Source organism: Zingiber officinale, chromosome 2A (genome assembly GCF_018446385.1).
Source record: "Zingiber officinale cultivar Zhangliang chromosome 2A, Zo_v1.1, whole genome shotgun sequence".
NCBI classification, from domain to species: Eukaryota; Viridiplantae; Streptophyta; class Magnoliopsida; order Zingiberales; family Zingiberaceae; genus Zingiber; species Zingiber officinale.
The window spans coordinates 22,492,316-22,517,718 of NC_055988.1; the positions used below are offsets into that span (position 1 = coordinate 22,492,316).

General features: G+C 37.0%; 1 non-coding gene and 1 pseudogene across 1 annotated transcript; one reads left to right on the top strand and one right to left on the bottom strand.

Moving 5' to 3' along the window:
• The window catches only part of LOC122043581, a 74,971-nt pseudogene that overhangs the window by 37,514 nt on the left and 12,054 nt on the right, over positions 1-25,403 (bottom strand).
• LOC122044821 lies at positions 6,733-6,929 on the top strand. Its single transcript, XR_006129819.1, has one exon. It is a non-coding gene; the product is annotated as a U2 spliceosomal RNA (small nuclear RNA).

Sequence of the window (25,403 nt, forward strand, 5' to 3'; positions counted from 1 at the left end):
TAATAAAGCATTAATACTAGAATTATTTAATACTTTAAAAAGTTATTCAAACATGTTTCAAAATTTTGACATAATTTTTTTTTAAATAATTAATTTTTTTTCTATTTTCAAAAATAATTTTTTGTTTAGAAAAATTTTCAAAAATTATTTTTTCCTAAGTTAAAATTTTACTTAGAGTTTTTTCTGCTTTTATTGATTCAAAAATATTTTTCAAAATATTTAATTAAGTTTTATTGATTGCAAAATTCTTTTTCTAACTTAGAATCTTTTGACTTAGAAATTTTTTTTAAGGTAGCTTTTCAAAATTTTCTAAGTCTTTAACCCTTAGATTTTTTTTGGAACCCCATTTTTTTGTGATCAAAGGGGGAGAAGGATAAGTATAAGTCTAGGGGGAGGTAGCCTAAAACTATTTTTTTTCTCTATCTTTGTGCACTAAATTGTAAATTTAGTTAGTTTATTTTTTTGTCTAGTTAACCCTAGCTTAACTTGGGTTGATCACACCAAAAAGGGGGAGATTGTTGGAACCCCAAGGTTGGTTTTGGTGTGATCAACAAGTTAAGTTAGGTTCTGTTGTTTTCTAACCTTGTGTCTAAGTGTGCAGGAGCTTAGGAGCACAGGTACTCGAGCGGAAGACGTAGCGAGAAGGACGGCACGCTGTGCGTCCGAGGGACGAGGCGCTGCGGAAGAGTACACCGGCGGACGAGAAGGAAGTGCGCGCGATGGTTCCGAGGTACAAAAGCCGGAGCGGAAGATTGCTCGGGAGCAAGAGACGCAGCCAAGGTCGGCACGGGTGCGATCGAGGGACGAAGTCTGCGGATGAGGACGAGAAGAAGGACACGCGACAATTCCGAGGGACGAGAAGGAGGAAGCACGCCCGAGAAGACCGGAAGATGGGTTCGGTGAGCCCTATTCGATGTCGAGATCACCCAATCAAGCGGATCCGGAGCGGAACCGGACCGAGACGGGACTTAACGGAGAAGTGGTCCGGACAAAAGTCAACCGCGATTGACTTTTGCCGGCCCCGAACCAATCCGGCGCCGGAGCTGTCAGGCGCCGAATGCTTCCGCCAACCCTGATTTTGACCAAGATCGCGATTTACGTGATCTGAACGTTGGGGGATAAAACTTTATCCCCCCCAGGGCGCCCGGAACCCTTCCAGGCGCCCCGACCAAGGCTATAATTTTTGATCAGTTCAGAAATTGTAAACAACACTTGTGTGCTTCCACTGTTTAGATTAGCTTCTGTCTTTCTGTGCTTACACTGCTGTAAACGAGGCTTCTCCGCCTGAAGGAGTTCTTAGTGCGATCTTCATTCTTGGATTAACAACCTCCCCGGTTGTAACCAAGTCAAATTCGGTGCCTCGTTTTTATGCTTTATTTTCTGTTTAATCTATTTTTTATGTGTTAGCTTAATCGTACGAGAAAGGGTTGTGTTTGATTTTTCAAGGCTATTCAACCCCCCCTTCTAGCCGGCCGCATCGGTCCTACAGAACCTACAATAACCATATCAAGATGGGAATACTCACACTACCTGTAAATGAACTATCCATCATAGAACTCCTACAACTCATAACAATCATTCGTACATGAAACAAAGATAAGAATAATCAACATATTTGACCCAATCAACCTGACATTCCGAAACGGCAGGGTCACCTTCTAAGTTATCCATGCATACCGTCTAAAATTAAAGTACCCATAGAATAGGATACATCGATCCTCTATAGTCTGACCAAAATCGACAATGATATATGATCAACTCAGTCTTTTCCACGTCAGTACAAAACATGTACTCAAATGTGCTCTAGATACCCAACTAAGCACAAACAACCCAAAGATTCAGATCGGACCAATAAAGTTAATCGACCATCTACTAACTAATCAAGAATACCTTAATCCTCCACAAACCAATAAGGTATATCAATCCACGACTACCCAAGTCGACAAACGTAAATCAGTTTTCTATTGACCGATCTAACAAGAGTAAATCAATATTTACTGATAAAATTAACTAAGATAAAATGGTATACTACTGGCTAGGTCAACATGAAGATGTAGATACTATCCACTACACAGCTAATAATAACAGAGGCTGGTATATGCCTCGATCTTCTAACCAACTAATCGTGACAGAAGCTAAAACTACTGGGGTATGATATGAAAAATCACCAGAGACTGTAATCTTTGATCTCTATTCCGGTCTACCATGATCAGTGGTTTACCTAACACATAAAATATATGATATATCAACTAGACAGGTACCAATAAATAATGCTAATACAGGTCATAAACTGTAATAGTGAACAGGGCATATACTAACAAAAAGGTAGGACAACAGTATACCAACATACCTCCTATAGCTCGGAGATGTCCTACTGCTGTCAGGTCCCAAAACTCGAAAAGTCACATCAAGAAAACTAAAACACGAAATCGAAAATACCTAGCAAGTATCGTATACCTGCTCTGATACCATTAAATTGTCACGCCCCAGGAAAGTCCCTGTCCGAAGAAATTTCGGCAGCACCTCCCCTATACAACGGACAATCTGAAACTTTCTACATCCACAATATACATCAGCCACATGCGGCTGGAATATATACACAACTACACAGATATATATATATCATCAACTCACTCGGCTGGAACAAAACCAACACAACGGAAAATGGCAGAAACCACATACAAACCAAAACACAAAAAACTGCTAGCCGGCTAGGCTTACACAACCAACAACCAATACAAAATATCACATAACAATATCAACACTCCAAAAACAAAACCGGAGTACAGAGCTAAACAAACTGATACATAAACAAACAAAACATAAGTGAAATCGATAAGTCTTCTGATGTGACGTGGGGACCAGCAGACAGGATACTCCAAGCGACACCATAAACAACCTGGTACCTGAAAAAAAATATAGTGTCCACGGGGGTGAGTTCAACAACTCAGCATATACCAATAGACATGTCTAGTAAGATATATCTAACAGCAATAAACATGGAATACAGCTCCCTAATCATATTTAGGAAATATGCAAAACTGAAAGGTATGTACTCACCAGGAACTCCTATCCAGACAAAAGGGTCGTCAAACCAAATACACACTATGCCTCCTGTATGCATGTCAAACAAATGCATCCACCAAAATGTAGCATATAAGTGCAGCAAACACAAGCAAATAAATGCAATAAATGCATATGATGCCAATGACATGGTCACCCCTGACGCCAGTCAGTCATCTCACACACAAATAGTGAGACTGAGTGGGTAGGGCTGTGACAACCGTGCACTCTGACATCACTACCCCTGATGAGTGACCGAGTGGACGGGATGCTGTCGGAGTACATACATACTCCTACCCCAAATCATAAATGGGGGAGCGCAATGCTCTCATCTCCCGGTACACTATGATAGGGAGGCATCCCTGACGTGCTACCACGCTGCGTCACACTACCCATGAGCGGACCAACGGAGCACCGAACAGAGCCAAAACTGACGTGCTACCACGCTGCGTCACGCTACCCATGAGCGTCAACAATGGAGCACCGAACAGTGATGAAACTGGCGATGTGCTCGACAATAATGGAGCAATCTATCACACAGCATGAAATCATGCGAATGGTGCATAACACTAAGCATGACAATATCCTGATCAGCTTAGAAAAATCTATATATATATAATATGAAAACCATAGTATCAGTAAGTCAAATCCACGGATCTAGGGTTTACAGGTCCTCTATGGTATAACAACCTAGATTCTGAACATATCCCCCTCCATAACATATGTACCAACAATATGCACAGATCAAACAAAAAGTGTCTAGGTACACAAATCAGATATGATATACAAATATAGGTACACAAGTCAGGTATGATATAAAAAAACCTAGATATCAGATAATCTAGATACACATGCCAGAAAATAAAATCCAGAACCTAGTCCTAACCTCAGTAAGATATGGTATGCCACTTACTCTAGGATCTAAGGTACTCATGGCAATAATCATGAAGTATAAAACATGGATACATAACAAGCGACCAAACAGATCATGCTATGGGTATCAAACCGTGACATAACAAAGACAAACATGATCATTGCTTGCAGGTATAAAATACTATGCATATCCAATTGACAATATCATAAAAAGATAAGTCAAGAGGTACCCGCCTCTAAAGAAAGGTCCAAATCCAACGTCGAGATGCTCGTCTTGCATCAAAATCCTATAAAATCAAACATATACGGATTTAGCTAATTTCCTTGTATATTTAATTAGCTAACCAACCAATAAACCAAATCCAACTAGGTTTAACCTAACCCATTTCACAATTACAATGGATTAGATATCCCCAATTATCTACAATCAAATTGTATTAGATTAATACATGAACTAATATCTAACCATATAAAAATCTAAATTCTCTACAGCATGTATCACGATCTAAAATAATCAAATTACACTATGATCTACAACTAAGACCAAAAACCCAGTACCTTACCTTGATTCCTAGCACTGTTGCTGCTGGATGAATTTGATGCCGTAATAGAAAGTCCATAGAACAGCCTTTCTTGCTAGTATCCTTCACAAAACGGAACAAGATGAGATCCGACAAGAAGAGTACAAATCAAACAATGCCTAATCTCTACAGACCTATACAGAAAATGCACACTTCCTACCAATCTGATCTCGCTGATCTCAGCCATAGCTTACCCTAACTCAGTGCCGACAACTTCCTCTCGTTGTAATCCACTGCAGCAGCGTTGCTTGGTCCAATCCGGCGAGCAAAGAGGGAAAATAGCACTATGAGCGGCGCGAGGAGAGGAAAGGAAGTAGGGCCCTCGGCGTCGGCACCTAGGGCAGAAGCAATGGGCACGCTTGGTCGGATCTGGTGGGCGACACTGCTCTGTGCGATGCCAATCTAGGGCAGAGGCATCGTGAGGGGGGAGGAAGAGGGATCGACCGGGCTAGGGCAGAAGCTAGGAGTCGGCCCGAGGAGAGGAACGAAGACCCTCGGTTGGCTCTCGTCGGCCAGCGATGAAAAGCTCCGCGTGTGGTTTGTGCCGGCAGAGGAAGAGAAGAAGGCAGATGCTTCGGCGTTGCGGAGGTTAGGGCACAGGCGATTCGGCGGGGGAAGAAGAGAAGGAAAGGAACGACTCGCGTGAGTTCGGCGGGGAAAAAGAAAACGAAGAAATAAAGAAAAGGAATTAAGAAATAAACATTTCCTCGCTAAAACGGGATAGCCTAAACAGGCTTTTCCGGGCCCCATTTTTATCCTCGTAAACTTGTCCATACGGTCTCCGAAAAATTCCAGCAAAATTTCTAAAAATTTCGGAAAATTCCCTTATCATTATTCGCCATTTTCCGGAAAATGAGTTCAATAGGATGAACCCAGCATATCAAATGAGAACCACTAAAACATCAAGGGTAAGATGCATGAATTGAGACTTCCTCCTCAAAATATTTGATAGTACGATTGATCATGTCTGAAAATTGAAAAGAGGGCATGCTGGCAATGGTGACTTGGTTATTGATTGGAATAAGACTTTTTACTATGAGAAAAAGTTTTCCTTTGATCTCGCAAACACAAAAACAAGTAAAAAAAAAGGTTAGTACCCAGAAATCAGGGGAAGTCTTTGGCGATAACCCTCTGATGTTAATGACGGAAAGCCTTAGCGAGTGGCGGCCATGAGCCAAGCCACCGGCCAAATCGGAGACAAACTCCGTGGGTGTCCCTCAAGGCCTACGACGTCGGCAATTGGCGAAGTTCGTGACATGGACGCTATCTTTCCATGTGTTGGCAGCGGGCAACAAAATCGATCGGAGCGGCAGCAAACAAGAGCAAAAGGAAGGGGTAGCAATTTTAAGCAGGAGATTTGTTATGCATTTATAACTAACTATGTGCTCTGATACCATTGTTGATACTCTAAATGCATGAATCAAAACGAATTAAAATGGAAAACACTTACAACGATCTCTCGCAGATCTACAATCGACGAAGATTGGATTTGCAGTCGGAAGAGCAATCATAGGATTGGAAAGCTCTCCACAATTCCACGAACCAAATCCCACCGTCTCAGATGTTCTGCTCACTCTCTCGTTGTCACTTTCTCTACACCGTGAATCGTCCCCCATGATCCTTGGACCCACCCCTTATAAAGGGAAATAACCCAAGGATATGATGGGCTTTTCCATTAAGAGCAGTGGGGAACGAGGGCATGTTCCCATGTTCCCATTTCCTATAGGATCGACATCTGAAGCCGACTAGTGACGAGATGAGCGAATCGGGGGATCAAACCCACAGACAACTTCGGTGAAAAATTTGAACAACTTACGAGGGAGTGAGATGGAGAGAGGGTGACCGACGGACGAGAGGCCCTGCTCGTCGACGCAGCTGCAACTGCAAAGCAACAAACCTTAACTAGCTCCAGAACAAAATCGCAAGCAACAAGACTCTCCTTTCTTTTCCGCGGCCAAGGAGAAGGAGACATGAGAAAGATCACGGTTTGTAGTGTACTCTCGCCTCTTCTGAAAAAAAACTCTAATGGTCATTTAGACCAGGTGGAGTTGTACTCTCGCCTCTATTTACAAACAAAAAAAAAAAACTGCTATGACCTTTTATACTAGATGGAGTTTACATGTTAGGGTTTAGAATTTAGTCCCATATCTTTTATTTTTGATTGACGGAGTGGAACTAGTGCTATAAAAGAAGAGGCTATGACACTTTCTTATTCATACCTTTCACGGCCTTTTGGCTAAGATCAAGTCTAGTATCTGTTCTTATCAGTTTAATATTTGATACGTGGACCATTGGTTCACTATGATATTAAATTAAATTTTGTTTTGGAAGGGATCATTACAGTAGCTTGCTATTGGATCCTTGACGTGTCATCCCTGTGTTACACTATTGCAAGGGTTTGGCGCACCTGACCAAGTTAAATTAAAATTTTAAATTAAGTTTATTTTTAAATTATTAATTACAATGCATGAAATTAAATCTAAAATTTTAAATATTTAAAAATAAATACAAAACAAATAAAAAATTTGAATTTTTTACCGATTTAATTATTATTTTTTAGTTAATGAATAAGAAATTTTAAAATTAGAATTGAATAAATTGATGTTTTCTTAGATGAAAATTTGAAATAATTTAATTAAAATTTTAAATTTATTAAGTTATTCAATTGAATTGAAATAACATAATTAGTGTGGTTTATTTTTTTAATTTGGTAAGAAAAAAGGATTTTACTCTGCCCAAGAAAGATAAAACACATACCAAACAACTTTCTAATAGGGAGGACATTTAATCCTTAGGGAATAAAACATGTAAAACACCTGTATCACCCGAATACCAATTTGGCTACACCGTGGGGGTAGAGTTTGGTTCAAGTTTGGCTTGAGGTTGGTTCGTTTAAATGTTATCAAGTTCTCAATTGAATTGGTATCAAGTACTTAACTTTCGCTGACTAATCCTTGGATGGTCAATCCAGCCATAAAAATTTTCCACCGGTCCATCAATCCAATGTTCTTAGATCAATCGTCCATTAGGGAAAATTCATCCGTTAATTCACCGAAATTTAAACTCGATCCTTAAATATTTGGGAAACTAAAAGTGTCCTATCATGGTACTATTGCACAAGAACAACCTTATTTATTGTTTGAAACTTATTCAATTATTTATTAAATTTAATTATTTTATTCTATTTATTTAACATGTTTATAAACAAGTTATTGATGATCATTATTCACCAATATGCTTGTTCAAATTTATTCATAAATTTTTGAAGCATGTCCAATTAATTAAAATAGTGTTGTATTGAACGCACATAAATAATTTCATATTAAATTGAACACCAAACTTATTTTTGAACCATTGGTTCATTTACCGCCTTATCTGGCATGCTTGGGATATGCAACGAGGGCACAATGATAGGGCACACTTGGGATGTGTACCGAGAGCACAATGTTGTTACCATCTCAATGATCTTGAACCAACTCTAGACCAATGCTTTGGATAAATAGTCTCGCTCAGTCAAACTGACAAGTAAATTGTTCGGTCACACTGAAAGAACATGCCAAATGAAAGACCATGGGAAAACCCTAACCCTACGGTCTATGGAGGGCCCAAACTATAGGAGAATAATTCGAGGGGTGATTAGCTTGTGGGTTAGATTAACTAACATGTTAAGGCACTTTCATACCTGGATGCAACAGAGTTGGGAAAGTAGGCAACAAAGTTCTTTAATATATTTTGCAATGGGAGAAGGAAACACAAAGGCCAAACTAAGATTGACTTTCCACATCTCATCCCTCCAGGCTATTGCAAGTAGATATAAAAGAAACAAAACGAGTTCAATAGGATGAACTAGCATAGCAAATGAGAACCACCAAAACCTCAAGAGTAAGATGCATGAATTGAGACTTCCTCCTTAAAATATTTGACAATACGATTGATTATGTTTGAAAATTGAAAAGCGGGCATGCTGGCAATGGTTACTTGGTTATTGATTGGAATAAGACTTTTTACTATGATAAAAAGTTTTCCTTTGATTTCGCACACACTAAAACAAGCAAAAAAAAATGTTAGTGACCAAAAACCAGGGGAAGTCTTTGGCGATAGCCCTCCGACGTAATGACGCAAAGCCTCTGCGAGTGGCGGCCATGAGCACAACCACCGGCCAATATCAGAGCAAACTTTGTGGGTGTCCCTCAAGGCCTACGACGTCAGCAATTGGGGAACTTTGCGACATGGACGCTATCTTTCCATGTGTTGGCAGCAGGCAACAAAATCGATCGGAGTGGCAGGAAAAGAGAGCAAAAGGAAGGGGTAGAAATTTTAAGCAGGAGATTTGTCATGCATTTATAACTAACTATGTGCTATGATACCTTTGTTGATACTCTAAATGCACGAATCAAAACGAATTAAAATGGTAAACACTTACAACGTGTTGGTTGCTACTCGGAAAGCCTAGAGGTTCCTGTTAGAATATATACTAAAAGCCTAGCTTTTGGTATAAAACATTTATCTAGAAATAGAATCACATTGGTCAAATGTCTACATTTGTGATAAATGTAGTTGTTCAATTAATTTATATTGTAGATAACATGGTGTGTGGTGTCACACATAGAAGATCATGTTATCAGTACCTTATAAATTATAAACAGTAGCTCACGACCAAGATGGAAAGGAACAAACCATTGGAAGGTCGTAGTGTAATTAGGTATTAGTTTATCTTAACTATATAATTACACTAGTACACTTAGAGTGTATTGAGTAGGACCATTTGAGGTCGTTCCTTTTATACTGACTTTATGAAGGAACAAAGACCTAAGTTATTATGGAAGTGTGTGCTCTTAATCCTAATATAATAACAAGCACATATATTTGATATTTATTTCTTTAATTTATGAATAGGTGAGATTTAGTTCGATGAATCAATAAGCTCGATAAGTTGGGAAATGATATCACTTATAGTGTGTGTTGTTGATTATAGAAGGAAACTGTGTCCTAGTGATCTAGGTTGAGAATGTCCCCAAGAGGAGCTCATAAGGATTGTCATGTTAAATCCTGCAGGTGGACTTAGTCCGACATAACGATGAAGTTGAGTGGTACTACTCTTGGAGCTAGATATTAATTAAGTGAGTTGTCAGTAACTTACTTAATTAGTGGACATTTGTTATCTTAAACACAGGGAGACTAACACACTCATAATAAGAAGGAGCCCAAAATGTAATTTGGGATTGGTGCGGTAGTTCAATAATAGTTCTCTAGTAGAATGAATTATTATTGATAAAATTAAGTTGTGTGTTCGGGGCGAGCACGGGATGCTTAATTTTATCGGGAGACCAAAACCAATTCCTCCTCTCGGTCCCTATCGTAGCCTCTAGTATATAGAAATTTATACCCACCGCATACCCACCTTCTTACCCATCCAATGGGGCCGGCCAAGCTAACTTGGAACCCAAGCTAGGGCCGGCCAACACCAAGTGGATGAGCTATGTAGGTGGCTGGCCAAAGCTTGGGTCCCAAGCTTAGGTGGCCGGCCACTAGAATATTAAAAAGGATTTTTATTAAAATTATTTCTTATGTGGATATCATGGTTTAAAAATTAAAAATTTCCTTTTATAGCTTTCTATAAAAGATTAAGAGAAGAGATTAATCTCTTTCCTTATTTGTAGATTAAAAGGATAGTTTTAATTTTTAGTTAAAACTTTTCTTATTTGTAAATCATCTACATGTTTAAAAGAGAGTTTAAAATTTGAAATCTTTCCTTATTTGTTGATAACAAGGTGGATTTTAAATTTTAAGAAAACTTTCCTTTTTAATCATGTTCATGATTTAAAAGAAAGTTTAAAAATTAAATATTCTCTTTTATAAGTTTCTACAAGAGATTAAGAAAAGATTTGATATCTTTCCTTATTTGTAGATTAAAAGAGATTTTAATTTTTAGAGATAACTTTCTTTTTATCCACATGTTTAAAAGAAAGATTTTAATTTATTAAATTTCCTTTTATAAACCAATCATGAAGGGATTAAATTATTGGAGAAATTTTATAAATTTCCGAAAACAAATTAGGAAGTTTTAATTCTTGTTTTAATTAAAACTTTCCTTGATTTGGGGCTTGAGGTGGCCGACCATTGTATTTGAAAAAGAAAATTATTTTTAATTAAATAATTTTTCCTTTTCAATGGAAAAAGAATTAAGGAACTTTTTATTAAATTTTCCTTATTTGCCAAGACCAAGGATTATAAAAGCGGGGGGTAGAGAAGGCTTCATGGTGAATGATCTCTATTCTTTTCCTTCCTCTCCTCTTTGGTTTTGGTGGCCGACCCTATTTCTCTCCTCTCCTCTTGTTGGCCGAAACTTATCTCTTGGTGGAGCTTTTGTTTGTGGCCGGATCAAGGAAGGAGAAGAAGGAGAGAAAGCAAGCCTCGTTTCTAGTATCCCTTGGAGCATGGTGGTGGTGGCCGAACCTCTTCATCCTAGAAGAAGTTTTGATGGCCGAAATTTGCAAGGAAGAAGAAGGTGCTTGGTGGTTCTCATCTCGGAAGATTGTTGCCCACACAACGTCCGAGGTTAGAAGAGGAATACGGTAGAAGATCAAGAGGTCTTTCTAAAAGGTATAACTAGTAATTTTTCTTTCCGCATCATACTAGTTATTTTTGGAAATAATACCAAATACAAGAGACATGCGATTCTAGTATTTCGAATATGTTTTTCGAAGTTGTGTTCTTTTGTTTTTTTTTCTTGTGATTTGATTATTCTTTTCGGTTAACCTAAAGTTATTTTACTAAATTAAATATTAGCTTTCCATAAAAGGTTTTGTCTAGTCGGTGGTGGTTGCTCCCATATCCAAGAAGGCCATGTGCCTCGCCACGTCAGTACTGGGAACCAATTATGGAAATTAATATTTAATGAAATTAATAACTTAAGGTGATTTGGGTCGAACGTGTTAAGTTCCGCAGGAGATCCAAGTCAAAACCTAAAAGAACAAATAGATTAAGTTTTGGATCAAACGTGTTAAGTTCCGCAGGCGATCCAATATTTAATTTAAAAGAACACATGGAAGCTTGGAAAAGGTTCAGATCTTTGTACAAAATTTTTGTACAGTGGAACCACTAGGTTTTCCGAGTAGCAACCATCAATTGGTATCAGAGCTAGGGTTTTGCCTCTGTGTATTTGGTATTAGTTTAATTATGCACATGTCATACATAATTTAGGCAGGATAATAGTAGGATGTGCTAACTTTGTGGATGCAGGATCCAACTATTATGACTTATAGTTATTATGTGTGTGATTGGACCCTTGGACATGTCAAGGGCATTTTATTGTGTGCGCATGATTGTATTATAAAATACAATAGGAGCTATATTTAGTTTTATTAGGATTTTATTTTTGATCTAGATACATGTACATTGCTTTTATGGAATATAGGATCAAAATGTAAAATTCTATTTATGTCGCGGATCGAATCTTGCAAAGCATGGAACCTTCTAAGGACCAGAGGCGCAGCGGAACTAGGAGCAAGATGGATGCGATAGCTAGACCCGGTGGCAGTGGCCAAATATGGCAGCAGCTTGGGATGACAACACACGGAGGACAATTAGAGATAAAAGTCATAATAGTTGAAAATTAGATTTTCTATTTATTGCTTTTATATTGTGCTGTGTGTGTATGTTAGTTTACATATTTAGTAGGCTAGCATAGTTAAAATTCCTCATTTATAAATAACTAAGTGGGAGAGGGATTTTTAAGTAAATCCCATGGTTTCCATTACTGGTTTGTAAGTGATGCAAACAAGCTTGCGCGTTGGCTCTGCATAACGGATGAGCTTGTTTGTGGATCACTAGAACAGACTTCCATTTTTGGATGACTATAGGAAGTTAATTAAGAGTGTGTGATCTTCCCCAACGGAAGGGGCATAATCTTATTAATGGACTTAGTGTCAAGTAATGGTATACACTTAGACACATCTAATAGTATCCTCCCCATCGGAGTCACTGCTATTATTTGTGTGACTAAATGATACCAACTATTAATTTTATTTGTCAAAAAGTTAGGTTGACAAGATAATAAAATTAATGGGTTAAAACCCTCCATTTACAAATGTTGAATTTGTATACGTCCACACTAACGTGGCATGCAAAATTCACGGTGTTTGAGGTGTTGGTGAATTTAAATAATATTGTTTGAGGAATCAATATTTTTTTTAATTCAAAAGTTTTTGATCAAATATTTGATCAAAGACAAATCAACTATTAATTTTATTCGTCGTAAAGTAAAGTTGACGAGATAATAAAATTAATGAATAAAATCTCCTCTTCGATTTTGTATACGTCCACACTATCGTGGCATACAAAATTCATGGGGATTTTTAAGGAGTAAATCTTGACCAAATATTTTTGTGATTCTTAGGATTTAAATATTTGTCAATCCCCTAGTAGTCATACTATAGAAAAGGCTTAGTAGTCCCAATTATAATGATTGGAAATAGGACTTGGACATTAAGGTAGACTATCTTCTTAGAACTAAGAACAACATAGGTGTATTTAATTCATTAGTTGAAACATGTTTAGTGGTGTTATCTACCAGAACCTGGAGTGTAGATACAGATGCCATTAATCATGTCCGCAATTCATTGCAGGGTTTCAGGAAACCCGACAACTAAATGAAAATTAAAACACCATCCACATGGGCACTACTGTAAAAATGGTAGCTATTGCAGTGGGAGATGTTTATCTTTTGATAAGAATAAAACATGGATTTTTGAGTAATTGTCTTTACGCACCAAGTTTAGAAAGAACTAGTTTTCAGTTTCTAAACTATTCAAAGAACTTGATATTCTGCCTCTTTTAATAACAAAGTTGTTATTAAGAAAAAGAGGGAAGTTATCTGTTCTGGTATGTTGGTTGGCAATTTATAAATCCAATAACTCTCATGATGCAACAAATGGAAATTAGTAACACATCTTCTAACTTTAAGAGAAAGTAACCTTCGGAAATGAACCAATTATATCTTTGGCATCTAAGGCTAGGTTATATTAACTTGAGTATGATTCATTGGTAGCTGATGAACTTTTGGGTTCATTAGTAGTGAAAATCTTTCCAACCTGCGAGTCTTACTTGGAAGGAAAAATAACCAAGAAGCTATCAAGTCTAAGGGGTATGGAGTCAAAGATATGTTGAAATTGGTTCATTCTGATTTGTGTGATCCTATGACTATCCAGACAAGAGGTAGTATTGAATATTTCATCTATTTTATAGACAACTATTCAAGATACAAATAAATTTACTTAATGTACTGCAAGACTAAGTACTTTGATTAGTTCAAAGAGTACTACGCTGATGTGGAGAAACGACAAAGTAAAAAGACACTATGGTGAGATCATAGTGGCACGTACCTCTTGGGAGAATTTAGGAGTCACTTATCAGAAGTAGGGATTCAATCCAAACTAACTGCACCTGGTACACCTCTACAGAATGGTGTAGTAGAAAGAAGGTATAGGACTCTTATGGAAATAAGTAGATTGATGATGAGTTATTTTACCAAATTCATTTTAAGGATATACTCTGGAAACAGACGTGAACATAGTACATTCCAAAGTCAGAACTCTCTACTCATATAGAATTGCTGAATAGGCGTAAGCTTATTTTGAAGCATATTTGGATTCGGGTAGTCCAGCACATATGCTGAAGAGAGACAATGATAAGTTGGACAGGAATTCACTTGTTTGTGGGTTATCCTAGAGAAATGAAAGTAAGTTTATAGTCTTAAAAATTAGAAGGTCATTGTTAGCATCAATGACCAATTTTTAGAAAAGGACTATGTAATAAACCATGTGCCCATAAGAAAACTTGTTCTTAAGGAAATAATAAAAGACATGTCTAATCTAGTACCAATTGTACAAGATGAGATACCACAAGGAAACTGTAACACGTATCACAAATGATACACAATTGCAGAAAGTGCCTTGTCGTAGTGGGAGGGTTGTTAGGCAACCTAAAAAGATTCATGTTTTGGGAGAGTTTTTGGACTCGATCCCTGGAGGACATGAACCTGATCTCCGGACATATGACGAAGCACTCCAAGATAAAGATGCAATATCTTGGCAAAGAATAATGAATAATAGAATTAGAATATATATATTCTAATAAAATCTGGAAGCTTGTAGAACCACCAAATGGTGTAAAAGCCTTTGGGTATAAAAAGGTCTATAATAGGAAAAGAGGGATAGACAGGAAGGTAGAAACTTTCAAAGCAAGGCTAGATGAAAAAGGAAACTTTTTCACTGGTAGCCATGCTTAAGTCTATCCGGATTCTTTTATCTATTTGGTAAGTGGATGTCAAGACAACATTCCTTAATGGAAGTCTTGAAGAAAGCATTCATATAAAGCAACCAGAAGGGTTCATTGCAAAGGGCTAAGAGCATCTTGTGTGCAAGCTCAATCAGTCTATAGACTGATACAAAGCTTCAAGGTCTTGGAACATCCAGTTTATCAAAGTAATCCAGACCTATGGATTTATTGAGTAAACAGATAAGTCTTGTGTATACAAAATGTGTGATGGAAACGTGGTTGTATTTCTTGTACTATACGTAGATAACATTTTTGGTAGTTGGAAACAATATCAAAATGTTGTCAGAAGTAAGGGTATGGTTGTCCAAATAATTCGATATAAAGGACTTGGGAGAATGTATATATTTTTGAGATCAAAGTAATAAGGGATCGCAAGAAAAATAATATATTTTACTTATCCCAAGCTTGATACATCGGAAAAAATCCTTGCTCGTTTTAAGCATGCAAAACTCCTAGAAAGGTTTCTTACCTTTTAAGCATGGAATGTCTTTATCTAAAGAGATGTCTCCGATGACATCAAAGGAGATTGAGGACATGTAGGCAGTTCTTTATGCTTCGGCAGTTAGACAACCTAATGTATGCTATGCACGAGATCAGAAATCTGCTTTGCCAAGGGCATAGTTAGCAGATGTCAAAGTAACCCTAGACAAGGACATTGGACTACAGTAAAGCATATATTAAAGTACCTTAGAGGCACTAGAGATTATATGCTAGCTTACAAGGCAGTTAATTTGGTTCCTGTGGGTTGCACGGATTTTTGACTTCCAATCGGATAGGGACAATAATAAGTCGACCTCGGGGTTTTTGTGTTTACTTTAGTAGGAAAAGTCATAACTATGGAAGAGTGATAAGCATAGGTGTTTTTCTGGACTTCATCATAGAAGCTGAGTATATGGCAAGCCTCTGAGGTAGCCATAAAAGCTGAATGACTTAATAACCTCAAGATAGACTTAGATATGATTTCTAGTTTGCCCAAAGATTATTACAATTTATTGTAATAATAATGGTGCAGTAACAAACTCGAAGAAACCATGAGTCTATAAGGCAAGTAAGCACAATAGAGCGCAAGTAATACCCAATACGAGAAGTTGTTGCCGCCTAGATTGCATCAGATGATAACCTAAGGTCCTTAAGGCAAGAGCTTTTTAAAAGGCATGGGAATCAGATGTATGGCAGCAGATATGACAGCTTAGTCTTTTAGTATAAGTGGGAGATTGTTAGAATGTATACTAAAAGCCTAGCTTTTGGTATAAAACATTTATCTAGAAATAAGAATCACATTGGTCAAATGTCTACATTTGTGATAAATGTAGTTGTTCAATTAATTTATATTGTAGATAACATGGTGTGTGGTGTCACACACAGAAGATCATGTTATCAGTACCTTATAAATTATAAACAGTAGCTCACGACCAAGATGGAAAGGAACAAACCATTGGAAGGTCGTAGTGTAATTAGGTATTAGTTTATCTTAACTATATAATTACACTAGTACACTTAGAGTGTATTGAGTAGGACCATTTGATGTCGTTCCTTTTATACTGACTTTATGAAGGAACAAAGACCTAAGTTATTATGGAAGTGTGTGCTCTTAATCCTAATATAATAACAAGCACATATATTTGATATTTATTTCTTTAATTTATGAATGGGTGAGATTTAGTTCGATGAATCAATAAGCCCGATAAGTTGGGAAATGATATCACTTATAGTGTGTGTTGTTGATTATAGAAGGAAACTGTGTCCTAGTGATCTAGGTTGAGAATGTCCCCAAGAGGAGCTCATAAGGATTGTCATGTTAAACCCTGCAGGTGGATTTAGTCCGACATGACGATGAAGTTGAGTGGTACTACTCTTGGAGCTAGATATTAATTAAGTGAGTTGTCAGTAACTTACTTAATTAGTGGACATTTGTTATCTTAAACACAGGGAGACTAACACACTCATAATAAGAAGGAGTCTAAAATGTAATTTGGGATTGGTGCGGTAGTTCAATAATAGTTCTCTAGTGGAATGAATTATTACTGATAAAATTAAGTTGTGTGTTCGGGGCGAGCACGGGATGCTTAATTTTATCGGGAGACCAAAACCAATTCCTCCTCTCGGTCCCTATCGTAGCCTCTAGTATATAGAAATTTATACCCACCGCATACCCACCTTCTTACCCATCCAATGGGGCCGGCCAAGCTAACTTGGAACCCAAGCTAGGGCCGGCCAACACCAAGTGGATGAGCTATGTAGGTGGCCGGCCAAAGCTTGGGTCCCAAGCTTAGGTGGCCGACCACTAGAATATTAAAAAGGATTTTTATTAAAATTATTTCTTATGTGGATATCATGGTTTAAAAATTAAAAATTTCCTTTTATAGCTTTCTACAAAAGATTAAGAGAAGAGATTAATCTCTTTCCTTATTTGTAGATTAAAAGGATAGTTTTAATTTTTGGTTAAAACTTTTCTTATTTGTAAATCATCTACATGTTTAAAAGAGAGTTTAAAATTTGAAATCTTTCCTTATTTGTTGATTACAAGGTGGATTTTAAATTTTAAGAAAACTTTCCTTTTTAATCATGTTCATGATTTAAAAGAAAGTTTAAAAATTAAATATTCTCTTTTATAAGTTTCTACAAGAGATTAAGAAAAGATTTGATATCTTTCCTTATTTGTAGATTAAAAGAGATTTTAATTTTTAGAGATAACTTTCTTTTTATCCACATGTTTAAAAGAAAGATTTTAATTTATTAAATTTCCTTTTATAAACCAATCATGAAGGGATTAAATTATTGGAGAAATTTTATAAATTTCCGGAAACAAATTAGGAAGTTTTAATTCTTGTTTTAATTAAAACTTTCTTTGATTTGGGGCTTGAGGTGGTCGACCATTGTATTTGAAAAAGAAAATTATTTTTAATTAAATAATTTTTCCTTTTCAATGGAAAAAGAATTAAGGAAATTTTTATTAAATTTTCCTTATTTGCCAAGACCAAGGATTATAAAAGCGGGGGGTAGAGAAGGCTTCATGGTGAATGATCTCTATTCTTTTCCTTCCTCTCCTCTTTGGTTTTGGTGGTCGGCCCTATTTCTCTCCTCTCCTCTTGTTGTGTTGGCCGAAACTTATCTCTTGGTGGAGCTTTTGTTTGTGGCCGGATCAAGGAAGGAGAAGAAGGAGAGAAAGCAAGCCTCGTTTCTAGTATCCCTTGGAGCATGGTGGTGGTGGCCGAACCTCTTCATCCTAGAAGAAGTTTTGATGGTCGAAATTTGCAAGGAAGAAGAAGGTGCTTGGTGGTTCTCATCTTGGAAGATCGTTGCCCACACAACGTTCGAGGTTAGAAGAGGAATACGTTAGAAGATCAAGAGGTCTTTCTAAAAGGTATAACTAGTAATTTTTCTTTCCGCATCATACTAGTTATTTTTGGAAATAATACCAAATATAAGAGGCATGCGATTCTAGTATTTCGAATATGTTTTTCGAAGTTGTGTTCTTTTGTTTTTTTTCTTGTGATTTAATTGTTCTTTTCGGTTAACCTAAAGTTATTTTAGGAAATTAAATATTAGCTTTCCATAAAAGGTTTTGTCTAGTCGGTGGCGGTTGCTCCCATATCCAAGAAGGTCATGTGCCTCGCCACGTCATATTGGGACCAATTATGGAAATTAATATAATAGAATTAATAACTTGATTTAGTATACATGCTACAGAGATCCAAGTCAAAACCTAAAGAACAAATAGATTGTTTTGATCAACGTGTTAAGTTCAGCGATCCAAAATTTAATTTAAAAGAACACATGGTAGCTAGGAAAAGGTTCAGATCTTTGTACAAAATTTTTGTACAGTGGAACCACTAGGTTTTCTGAGTAGCAACCAACAGTTCCACTGTACAAAAATTTTGTACAAAGGTCTGAACCTTTTCCTAGCTACCATGTGTTCTTTTAAATTAAATTTTGGATCGCCTGTGGAACTTAACACGTTTGATTCAAAATATAATCTATTTGTTCTTTTAGGTTTTGACTTGGATCTCCTGCGGAACTTAACACGTTCGACCCAAATCACCTTAAGTTATTAATTCCATTAAATATTAATTTCCATAATTGGTTCCCAGTACTGACTGTTAGAGTGTATACTAAAAGCCTAGCTTTTGGTATAAACATTTATCTAGAAATAAGAATCACATTGGTCAAATGTCTACATTTATGATAAATGTAGTTGCTCAATTAATTTATATTGTAGATAACATGGTGTGTGGTGTCACACACAGAAGATCATGTTATCAGTACCTTATAAATTATAAACAGTAGCTCACGACCATGATGGAAAGGAACAAACCATTGGAAGGTCGTAGTGTAATTAGGTGTTAGTTTATCTTAACTATATAATTACATTAGTACACTAAGAGTGTATTGAGTAGGACCATTAGAGTTCGTTTATTTTATACTGACTTTATAAAGGAACAAAGACCTCAGTTATTATGGAGGTATGTGTGCTTAATCCTAATATAATAACAAGCACATATATTTGATATTTATTTCTTTAATTTATCAATGGGTGAGATTTAGTTCGATGAATCAATAAGCCCGATAAGTTGGGAAATGATATCACTTATAGTGTGTGTTGTTGATTATAGAAGGAAACTGTGTCCTAGTAATCTAGGTTGAGAATGTCCCCAAGAGGAGCTTATAAAGATTGTCATGTTAAACCCTGCAGGTGGACTTAGTCCGACATGACGATGAAGTTGAGTGGTACTACTCTTGGAGCTAGATATTAATTAAGTGAGTTGTCGAACTTACTTAATTAGTGGAATTTGTTATCTTAACACAGGAGACTAACACACTCATAATAAGAAGGAGCCCAAATGTAATTTGGGATTGGTGCGTAGTTCAATAATAGTTCTTGGTGGAATGAATTATTATTGATAAAATTAAGTTGTGTGTTAAGGCGAACACGGCTTAATTTTTGCAGTAGACACAAACCAATGCCTCCGCTCGTTCCCTATCGTAGCCTCTAGTATATAGAGATTTATACCCACCGTATACCCACCTTCTTACCCATCCAATGGGGCCGGCCAAGCTAGCTTGGAACCCAAGCTAGGGCCGGCCAAGACCAAGTGGATGAGCCATGTAGGTGGCCGGCCAAAGCTTGGGTCCCAAGCTTAGGTGGCCGACCACTAGAATATTAAAAGGGTTTTTTTTATTAAAATTATTTCTTATGTGGATATCATGATTTAAAAGAGAGTTTAACAATTAAAATTTCCTTTTATAGATTTCTACAAAAGATTAAGAGAAGAGATTAATCTCTTTCCTTATTTGTAGATTAAAAGGATGGTTTTAATTTTTATTAAAAACTTTTCTTATTTGTAAATCATCCACATGTTTAAAAGAGAGTTTAAAAATTTAAAATCTTTCCTTATTTATTGATTAAAAGGTGGATTTTAAATTTTAAGAAAACTTTACTTTTTAAACATGTTCATTATTTAAAAGAGAGTTTAAAAATTAAATAATCTCTTTTATAAGTTTTTACAAAAGATTAAGAAAAGATTTGATATCTTTCCTTATTTGTAGATTGAAAGAGATTTTAATTTTTAGAGATAACTTTCTTTTTATCCACATGTTTAAAAGAATGATTTTAATTTATAAAATTTCTTTTTATTAATCAATCATGAAGGGATAAAATTATTGGAAAAATTTTATAAATTTTCGGAAGCAAATAAGGAAGTTTTAATTTGTGTTTAAAATTTTATTTAATTGGAGATTTGTATAATGGCCGGCCATTGTAAATTGAGAAGAGAAAAATTATTTTTAATTAAATAAATTTTCCTTTTCATGGCAAAAGAATTAAGGAAGTTTTTATTTAAATTTCCTTATTTGCCAAGACCAAGGATTATACAAGAGGGGGTAGAGGTGCCTTCATGGGTGAACAACTCTATTATTTTTCTCCCTCTTTTCTTCCTTGGGTGTGGACGGCCCTTTCTTTCCTCTCCTCTCCTTTGTGTGGCCGAAATTTTCTCATGGTGGAGATAGCTTTGGTGGCCGGAACTAAGAAGGAGAAGAAGGAGAGAAAAGAAGCCTCTTTTCTAGCATCCCTTGGGGCATGGTGGTGGTGGCCGAACCTCTTCATCCTAGGAGAAGTTTTGATGGCCGAAACTTGTAAGGAAGAAGAAGGTGCTAGGTGGTTCTCATCTCGGAAGATCGTTGCCCACACAACGTTCGAGGTTAGAAGAGGAATACGGTAGAAGATCAAGAGGTCTTTCTAAAAGGTATAACTAGTAATTTTTTCTTTCCGCATCATACTAGTTATTTTTGAAAATAATACTAAATACAAGAGGCATACGATTCTAGTGTTTCGGATTTGTTTTCGATATAGTGTTCTTTTGTTTTTCTTTTCCTTGTGATTTGATTGTTCTTTTCGGTTGACCTAAAGTTATTTTAGGAAATTAAATATTAGCTTTCCTTAAAAGGTTTTGTCTAGTCGGTGGTGGTTGCTCCCATATCCAAGAAGGCCATGTGCCTCGCCACGTCAGTACTGGGAACTAATTTTGGAAATTAATATTTAATGGAATTAATAACTTAGGTGATTTGGATCAAACGTGTTAAGTTCCGCAGGAGATCCAAGTCAAAACATAAAAGAACAAATAAATTAAGTTTTGGATCAAACGTGTTAAGTTCCGCAGGCGATCCAAAATTTAATTTAAAAGAACACATGGTAGCTAGGAAAAGGTTCAGACCTTTGTACAAAATTTTTGTACAGTGGAACCTCTAGGTTTTCCGAGTAGCAACCAACAATTGGTATCAGAGCTAGGGTTTTGTCTCTGTGTATTTGGTATTAGTTTAATTATGCACATGTCATACATAATTTAGGCAGGTTAATAGTAGGATGTGCTAACTTTGTGGATGCAGGATCCAACTATTATGGCTTATAGTTATTATGTGTGTGATTGGACCCTTGGACATGTCAAGGGCATTTTATTGTGTGTGCATGATTGTATTATAAAATACAGCAGTATTTAGTTTTATTAGGATTTTATTTTTGATCTAGTTACATGTACATTCCTTTTATGGAATATAGGATCGATGAATGTAAATTTTATTTTATGTTCGATCTAGTTTACATGTACATTCCTTCGAGGAATATAGGATCAAAATGTAAAATTCTATTTATGTCGTGGATCGAATCTTGCAAAGCGTGGAACCTTCTAAGGACCAGAGGCGCAGCGGAACTAGGAGCAAGATGGATGCGACAGCTAGACCCGGTGGCAGTGGCCAAATATGGCAGCAGCTTGGGATGACAACACACGGAGGACAACAAGAGATAAAAGTCATAATAGTTGAAATTAGATTTTCTATTTATTGCTTTTATATTGTGCTGTGTGTGCATGTTAGTTTAAATATTTAGTAGGCTAGCATAGTTAAAATTCCTCATTTATAAATAACTAAGTGGGAGAGGGATTTTTAAGTAAATCCCATGGTCTGCATTACTGGTTTGTAAGTGATGCAAACAAGCTTGCGCGTTGGCTCTGAGTGCCTGTTGGTGCGGGAAGCATCCGACGATAAAACTCGTGTTTTGATAATGGCAAAGAATTCAAAGTTAAGGTGTTTTGTTTTCTAACATGTTGAATGAGTGTTTCAGGAAAGTCCTAACTGCGGTTACGCAGGTGAAAATCCTAGGGGGTGGTAACCCTAGGTCCTAGGGGGCGGTAACCCTAGGTGGAGAAAAGTCCTAGCTGCGCTTAGGCAAAGGGAAAACCCTAGGGGGTGGTAACCCTAGGTCATAGGGGGTGGTAACCCTATGCGGAAAGTCTTGGCAGGTCGATGGCTTCAGGCAAAAGTCCTAGGGGGTGGTAACCCTAGGTGGAAAGTCCTGGTGTCGCGAACCAGGTGAAAGTCTGGACTAGCCGGGAAGCGGATGTCCAGCAGAAAGTCTGGAAGTATCGAGTGCTGAGCAAAAGTCCAGTCGATCTGGAGGATCGCACTGGGAACAGGTAAATCTCCTGAGTGGAGTAGATGAGGACGCATTCCCCATAGAGGGAACAGTAGGCGTCGGGTCGACCTAGGATTTCCGGTTGGAAATCCGAAGTCAGACCCGGATAGTCCGGAGACTGTCATAAACATTCTTTTATTATTCATACTGTTATTTTGTGCTAATTTTGTGTTGCAGGATATTGTTTGGGACTAACAAGTCTTGCAGGTACAAAATAAGGTAGTTTTCCCTCGGATGAACAGTGTCCGAGGCGCCTCCAAGCTCCTTGGAGGCGCCTCGGGTGCAAAGGATGAGCTAGCTACGAAGCACCATTGGAGGCGCCTTGAAGAAGGCAGAAGGCGCCTTGAGTGAGGTTTAAGGCGCCTTGAATTGATGAAATTCGACCAGGTCAGATTTGATCCACGCGGAAGACCAAGCAGCATGGAGGCGCCTTGAACAACCTTCAAGGCGCCTTGAACACCCTTTATAAGGGGGTTTCGACCAGCACTTCAGAACAACGAATATCAAGTGATCTCTCATCAACGTGCTGCTCCAAAAGACACTCCGAAGTGCTGCTACAAGTGCCCGACGACCCGAAGCTTCAGATTTAGCATTTCTTGTTGTCGGTATAATACTTATAGCTTTTAATTGTACTCATAATTGTAATCTTTTAACGAGCTTATAGTTTTGCCCACCGGAAGCGATCAAGGATCGCGGGCCTTCGAGTAGGAGTCATCACAGGCTCCGAATGAAGTAAATCTCTGTGTCCTTCTGTTTGTGTTTGTTTGTTTTTAATTCCGCTGCTTTAATTACTCTAACGTTGTTTTCGATTCCGATACGTACAAAATAGCCACGAGCGCTATTCACCCCCCCTCTAGCGCGTCTCAATCCAACAGTGCCTTCCTCCATAACGGATGAGCTTGTTTGTGGATCACTAGAACAGCCTTCCATTTTTGGATGACTATAGGAAGTTAATTAAGAGCGTGTGATCTTCCCCAACGGAAGGGGCATAATCTTATTAATGGACTTAGTGTCAAGTAATGGTATACACTTAGACACATCTAATAGTATCCTCCCCATCGGAGTCACTGCTATTATTTGTGTGACCAAATGATACCAACTATTAATTTTATTTGTCAAAAAGTTGGTTGACAAGATAATAAAATTAATGGGTTAAAACCCTCCTTTTACAAATGTTGAATTTGTATACGTCCACACTAACGTGGCATGCAAAATTCACGGTGTTTGAGGTGTTGGTGAATTTAAATAATATTGTTTGAGTAATCCATGTTATTTTAAATTCAAAAAGTTTTGACCAAATATTTGATCAAAGACAGATCAACTATTAATTTTATTCGTCATAAAGTAAAGTTGACGAGATAATAAAATTAATGAATAAAATCTCCTCTTCGATTTTGTATACGTTTATACTATCGTGGCATACAAAATTCATGGGGATTTTTAGGAGTTGATCTTGACCAAATATTTTTGTGATTCTTAGGATTTAAAATGTTTGTCAATCCCCTAGTAGTCATACTATAGAAAAGACTTAGTAGTCCCAATTGTAATGATTGGAAATAGGACTTGGACATTAAGGTAGACTATCTTTTTAGAATTAAGAACAATATAGGTGTATTTAATTCATTAGTTGAAACATGTTTAGTGGTGTTATCTACCAGAACCTGGAGTGTAGATACAGATGCCATTAATCATGTTCGCAATTCATTGCAGGGTTCCAGGAAACCCGACAACTAAATGGAAATTAAAACACCGTCCACATGGGCACTACTGTAAAAATGGTAGCTATTGCAGTGGGAGATGTTTATCTTTTGATAAGAATAAAACATGGATTTTTGAGTAATTGTCTTTACGCACCAAGTTTAGAAAGAACTAGTTTTCAGTTTCTAAACTATTCAAAGAACTTGATATTCGACCTCTTTTAATAACAAAGTTGTTATTAAGAAAAAGAGGGAAGTTATCTGTTCTAGTACGTTGGTTGGCAATTTATAAATCCAATAACTCTCACGATGCAACAAATGGAAATTAGTAACACATCTTCTAACTTTAAGAAAAAGTAACCTTCGAAAATGAACCAATTATATCTTTGGCTTCTAAGGCTAGGTTATATTAACTTGAGTAAGATTCATTGGTAGCTGATGAACTTTTGGGTTCATTAGTAGTGGAAATCTTTCCAACCTACGAGTCTTACTTGGAAGGAAAAATAACCAAGAAGCTTTTAAGTCTAAGGGGTATGGAGTCAAAGATATATTGGAATTGGTTCATTCTGATTTGTGTGATCCTATGAGCATCCAGGCAAGAAGTTGTTTCAAATATTTCATCTATTTTATAGACAACTATTTGAGATACGGATATATTTACTTGATGTGCCACAAGTCTAAGTTCTTTGATTAGTTCAAAGAATACGAGGCTGATGTGGAGAAACGACAAAGTAAAAGTATCAAGACACTACGGTAAGATCGTAGTGGCAAGTACCTCTTGGGAGAATTTAGGAGTCATTTATTAGTAGTAGGGATTCAATCCCAACTAACTGCACCTGGTACACCCCAACAGAATGGTGTAGGAAAAGGAAGGTATAGGACTCTTAT